General features: G+C 30.6%; 1 pseudogene; it reads left to right on the top strand.

Moving 5' to 3' along the window:
- The first annotated feature begins 1,508 nt into the window (after positions 1 to 1,508).
- On the top strand, positions 1,509 to 4,739 carry LOC140182199 (alpha-galactosidase mel1-like; annotated as a pseudogene).
- Positions 4,740 to 6,745: the final 2,006 nt, after the last annotated feature.

The raw sequence follows: 6,745 nt of genomic DNA, 5'->3' as shown, positions 1-6,745 counted from the left end.
TTGGAGAAAAGAAGAAGAACAGTCAATATCAATATGCCCAAAAAGGGTTGATACAACATTGTTTTTTGGGCTTTTTTAGCGCCAAAACTGAAACGGCATCGTTTTTAAGAATTCAATGTGGTATCTGCTTTTTGAGACTAACATGAGTCATGTTTCTAAAATTTTATAGACTAAATAGAAGCAATTGAAATTTCAAAGACTAAATTGAAACTCACATGCAAATTTTTGGACAAAATTAAATATTATCTCTAAAAAAGATAACTATAATTATACGTAATTGGTATATAATAAACAATAATATACGATAGTTTATTTTTAAATGATAACTTTTTTGTATTAATGTTTCTTAATATTAACTTACATAATTAATTAAAATAAATATGCATTCATATAATAGTAGTTTAATAATATTGATAATAGGAAAATATTTTTTTAATTAATGCTAAATTAATTTGATTAACAATTTTAAAGATAAATAAGTATAATTCTGCATGATTGGATCAACGAAAAACATTAATAAAAATTTTTAGTGCAACTAATAATATATTTTTCTCTTTCTATATAGATATTTTATTATAACGTTAATAAAAAAATTAGTACAATTAAAATTTTTTTAAATGAGTTAGGTTTTGTGTATTAATAATTTAAATAATAGAAATAATGATAATTACGCAAAGTACTATAATTATATAAAATATTGTCAATTATAATTATGCATTCATATATAACGGTAATAATGATATGATTGATCTATTTTAAAATAAAAAAAATTAATTATTGTAAATTAATTTAATTATTTATTTTAAGATAAATAATTTTAATTATGCAAGATTGATATATAATCTAATTATATATGATAATTTTTTTAAATGATAATTCTCTTTCATATTAATGTTTTTAATATTAGTTTTACTTAATTCTACATTCATACAATATAATAATATAATAGAATTGTGATCCATTAAAATAGGAAAAAACATTTTTAATTACTACTAAATAGATTTAATTATCTATTTTAAGAACAAATAATTATCATTATATATGATTGGTTTATAATATTAATAATATAGGGAAAATCACTTATACAAATGAAATAAGAATCGGGTAGCCTATTTTAATATAAATCGAATTCATTTACGTCGATTTAGTCATGCATATGTAAATCGAATTGAATACATTTGATTTAGGATTTTCGTAGTAAATGGAATTAATAAAATTCAATTTAGGGTTGATGGTAGTAAATCGACCTTATTAGATTCGATTTACTTGGTATAATGCATGCACTAAAGTAAATCGAATGAAGTGAATTCGATTTACGGAAAAAAACACCATAGGATAAATCGACTCTACTAAATTCTAAATCAAATTAATTTAATTCAATTTAAAGTAGGCGTCCAACCTATATAAATACCAACAACATGTTGAATCCTCATTAGAGTGACACTCAAAATGGCTACAGAGGATAGCTTTCTAGTTCTTGTGTACTACAAAGGCACGATTAAAAAAAAATGCGATCGAGAATTAAGTTTACTGATAAAGATCCGTTGAGCGTCTTTATCAGACCTTCTATGAGCCTAGTTGATTATCATAATACTGTACTACAGAAATTGGGTCTGCATGGAATGAAACGGATCGAGAAGTTATATTATCGAATCTCAATTTCTGTTATTCGAGATGGGGTGAAGTACGACTCATTTTTGATATGTAGTGACGAAGATTTGCAAGTTTTATTTCACTACCAATGGATAATGAAATACGTCAAACCCATCCAGCCTAAAACCCAGGAACCACCAAAAGATCCATGACTAGAGGAGCTGCAACGGACCGACTAACTTAACTAGATTCCTGCTGGCCATACGGCATAAGCATTGGTATAACCACGACAAAGCAGTAGATCCCCAGCTGTATCCACCCATATCCTCCAATCTTGCAACGTATGGTAGCCACCGGATATGCATGCGTGTACCGGACTTGTCACCGAAGAGCTGGGTGGATAATAGCATCATGATGTGTGCCCTCGCGTACCTCCAAACTGTCTCCTCGTCTGTGTCGTGGGGAAGGTGACTGAACGTCTCTTGCATCCAAGTGCACTTCACCATGAACTTGTCGATGCAGTCCGCCGGAGGCAACACACCCAACAACTCATGGAACCAATCCCATGCAGGTCTCCTGCCATCAATGAACCGCTGGAAATCTGTCAAACATCTGCTGACGTAATGTCTGTCAATGAGAAGCCCTAAATGGTACACAACATCCTAAAGCGTAATCGTGCACTCTCCGAATAGCATATAGAAAGTGTGAGTCTCGGGCCATTACTGCTTTACCAATGCACTGACCAACGGCTTATCCAACCTAAACTAGTAGTCGTTGAGCCTCACAAGGAGGGCTAAGCTGGCCATGTGCAGGTATGGTATGATCCTGTCATCTAGGGTCATACCATGCTGCCTCCTGATGCTGGTAATAAATCGATGTGGCTGTACCGTGACAAAAAAATTTCTTTTAGAACCATCACAAGTTACATTAAATAAATTAACAATTTAATAAAAGTAAACTACATTAAATAATTTGATAAAGTAATCCTCAATAATTTAATCCTAAATAATTAATCCTAAATAACCCTAAATATATTAATTCTAAATAAATTAAACTAAATTAAATTATTAAAAATTTTAACCAACCCAAACTAAATAAATTTTGAACGACTTAGATTTTTAACTAAATTACTAGGCCTTTAACCTAAAGCTTAAGAATTACATTAAATCTAAAAAATTAAACTAATTTACATTCTCATTTTATTTCTACTGCCTATTTAACCTAACATTAGAAACCTACCTAAACTCCAAAAAAGCTACTAATCTAGTTAATCACTACTTTAACTAAGCATTGTTAATAAGTAAACAACTAATCTAACTACCATTTGGGAATGTTGTTTTTAGAGATAAGTCATTGTTCTTTCCAAGCTAATGTTGGTCATGGCAGCTGAGTTTCTTGGATAAAGATTTGGGAATGTTGTTTTTACCTTTAGCTAAATTTTGTTGCTGACCTTCAATTCCTCTTCTTTCAATCTATGAAGGAGGTGCTTATCAAGAATCTGGTTGAGTTTAGGGTGCCAAAGACATAGCAATCCTAGCAAGGGCTTGTGCATGGATGCCACATGGTTTCATGAGTGTGAGTACATCATTGGGAGCTAGGAAAGCTTTATTGAGATCCCTTTATGAGCAGTGTGCTTCATGGGTGTTGATTTTGGTAATTGAGATACAATTTATAGTCAATTTATATATGTGATATATCATCATACTCATGTCTCAGATAAATTTAAGCAATATAATGCATCAGCTTTCCTTCTATACACTATGTGTACTATTTATTTTTGGGAGATTGTTGTTTAGGAAGAGTGAGATAGAGTTGATATTTTAGTTGTTCTATAACTTTCAGTCAGTGTTTTCATATATCAAATTTCAAAGCTTCTAGTTCAACTAAAATTAAGAAAAGGATTATCTTTTGGCCACACTTTTAAAAGTAGTCAACCATGGATTATGTTTCATTTGTTAGAGAGGTGAGTAAATCTTGAAGATTAGATTGATTATTTTTTATGTACTAATTAGGGGATACTCTGAATTAAAAAAGGTAAAGAAGATTATCTTTGTTTATTCATGTATGAAGAAATTACTAAATGGTATTTAATATTTAGCAACTAGTAATGTGTTTTATACTTGCAGTGAAATATGACTGTGTATTTGGTGATGACTTGGATTTAAGTGAAATAAGCTATGTATCAGAGGTATTATGCAGTTTCCTTTACTCCTGATCAGTAAATATCTTGGCAGATTCATTAACCAATTTACAATGTGACTCCAGCCATGGCCAAGGATGTCATTGGACTGGTTAGCATGTATCGTATTACAGGAGATGAATGGGATACATGGTGGGATGTAAAAGGTCACTTCGACGTAACGAGGTTATTAAATTGATAAATTTCAGTTTGGGTGCTTGCATTGTATCACTTATTATTACCTTTCAATAATGATGCTTCTCCATCCTTGGCTATACAATAAAGTTAGTTTATTCAATTTTGAATCAGGGATTTTGCAACTTCTAATCTGATAGGAGCATCTGGCTTAAATGGGAAATTCTGGCCTGATTTGGACATGCTTCCATTTGGATGGCTAACAGATCCTGGTATTATATAGAAATTACTTTTTGTTAGATACCCGAATCATAAAGCACTAGAACTATGGATGATTCTCATTAGACATTTTTAATCTGTTAATATGAAGATATTGTTGCTTCACTGATTCTGTTTGTTTACAAACACAAAAGATGTTTAAAATCATCTATCATTGATAATTGCTACAAACTCGTTTTAAAAATTGATACTCATGGTAATGTTGATGATCATCAAAATCCGGTAGGTGTAAATGAAGGTTCACACAGGTATTGTAGACGCAATCTAGAAAAGCAAAAGACACAGGTATTTGTAAAAGCACAATTAAGTTGCTTTCCCATATTGTCATGCAAATTTTGATGTGTAACATGTATTATCAGTACACATTGACTTGTTGTATTGACTTACAGATAATACTTCGGGCGATAGCAAAGTCTCCCCTAATGCATGGAGGGGATTTGCGAAAAATGATCCTACAACATATGGCCTTATCACAAACCCTATCCTTCTAGAGATCAACTCTTTTAGCCCAAACAATATGGAGGCATGTGAGCTTCATGTTTGTAATGGATGATTAGTAATCATGAAGTTTCATATTTGTAGTTAAGTATGTAAAGGAAATAGATAATGTAATAGTTGTTGGATTTGTAATGCATGTATTACAAATTTATGGGTAGTTGTTATGACTTTGTTTTTTTGTTAGAGCTTGTCATGTTATCAACCACTATATTTGGTGTACAAGTTTATGAAGGTTTTATATTGTTAATAGTAATTAAAATTGTTATGAAGGTTGTATATTGTCTAAATTTTACTTTATCTATGAATTTTGTTAGGTTTTATTACGAAGATTAAAAAAAATAATTGAACTTGAACAAACTTATAGCCACGCTTTGAAAGCGTAGTTATTCCGTACAGTAGCCACTTTTCACCACGCTTTAAAGCATAGCCATATCTCTAGCTACTGGCACGCTTTTAAAGCGTAGCCGTATCTAGCTACTGGCACGCTTTAAAAGCATAGCCATATCTCTAGCTATTGGTACCCTTTAAAAGCGTAGCCATATCTCTCGCTATTGTCACACTTTAAAAGCGTAGCCGTATCTAACTACTGACACGCTTTAAAAGCGTAGCCATATCCTCTCGCATACGGCCACGCTTAAAAGCGTGGCAATAGATAAAAGCGTGGCGACAAAAAAAGCGTGGCCATAGGTCACCAAAAGCGTGGCGATAGAGCTTCCGGCATACTAGCAGATGTGACCCTTTCAAAAAGCGTAGCGAAAAGCTATCGCTACGCTTTTTTCTACTTTTTGCCATGCTTTAAAAGCATAGCAAAATTATGGTTTTCTTGTAGTGTACTATGGTGCTATGTACACATGTTCTAAGTATTTTCATTAAATTGTAAGGTATACCAATTATGATGATTCTTTAATTATAAGCTTATTTTATGAATGATTTCATTTTATTTGAAATTTATTTTATTTCCTTTTTTATCAAAGTAAGTAATACATGATGAACGGATCCAATCAGTGGAGATCGAATATTGGATCTAAGTTTGAAGATTTGGAGACAGTGATAATATTATTTTGCTTCAAGATGCTAAAATGATTCATGTGGATCATGATTTCTTTTTTTTTTTTTTTGTCTATGCATATAATGATTTGATGAAAAGATTAAAAAAAAAACCATCTATCTTCACTAACGACCACAAATTTCCATTCTTAAATATTGTACGTAAAGATTATTGTGTTGCAAAATCCCTTATGTAATTAAACAAAATGTTTGTTAGTCTTTGCGTTGATAATATATTACCAATATCTTAAGTTATAAATAAAAGTCAAGTCATATAAAAGCATTCTTGTATCATGCATTAAAGTTATTTTAACAAAAAATAATTAAAATATACAGCGAATAGCGGGAACTTAATGTAATAGTTGGAGTTGAAAATTTATTCTAAATTTTCATTAATTCTCCTTTCTTATTTGGCATGTTCATGTAATTTTTTTTATCACGTAATATAGTTGCATGAGAAATATATGTAGATATGAGAAAAATCTTTGCCTAAACAAATTGAAAATTTTCTTTTTCCATTTTTAGCCACATGTTCGTTATTAGCTAATCAAAGATGTTTTCTAATTTTACCTAAATGCTTAAAATAATAAAAATATACTAGAAGACTACAGAATTTATTATTCTTAATTATTAATTAGTTAACCATCAATCTTTAAAAATATAGGCTAAAATATGTTGTTAAATTACCAAACTAAATAAATTATTAGATTGATGTTATAGTTAAAAGCGAAGACTAATAAATTCTAATAGTCCTCTAACATTTCTCTAAAATAAATTTTAATTTTATATCTATTATCTAAATTCATTTTTATATTCTAATTTTATCGGTATATTTTTAGACTTTCACTTATTATTATCTACTCTTTCCTCCAATAATTCCACTACCACCACTACTATTGTTGTTGCCAAAGGGATGGTCTACCAAAGGTAACGCTTGAGATATTGAATTGCAACTGCAACACATCTTGAATTCAACTGCAACACATCTTGAATTCAAAAGAGAAAACATAAGTC

This window comes from Arachis hypogaea, chromosome 19 (assembly GCF_003086295.3).
Source record: "Arachis hypogaea cultivar Tifrunner chromosome 19, arahy.Tifrunner.gnm2.J5K5, whole genome shotgun sequence".
NCBI lineage: Eukaryota > Viridiplantae > Streptophyta > Magnoliopsida > Fabales > Fabaceae > Arachis > Arachis hypogaea.
Note: the sequence above shows the minus strand (reverse complement) of the source record. Positions and strands in the feature narration are given on the sequence as shown.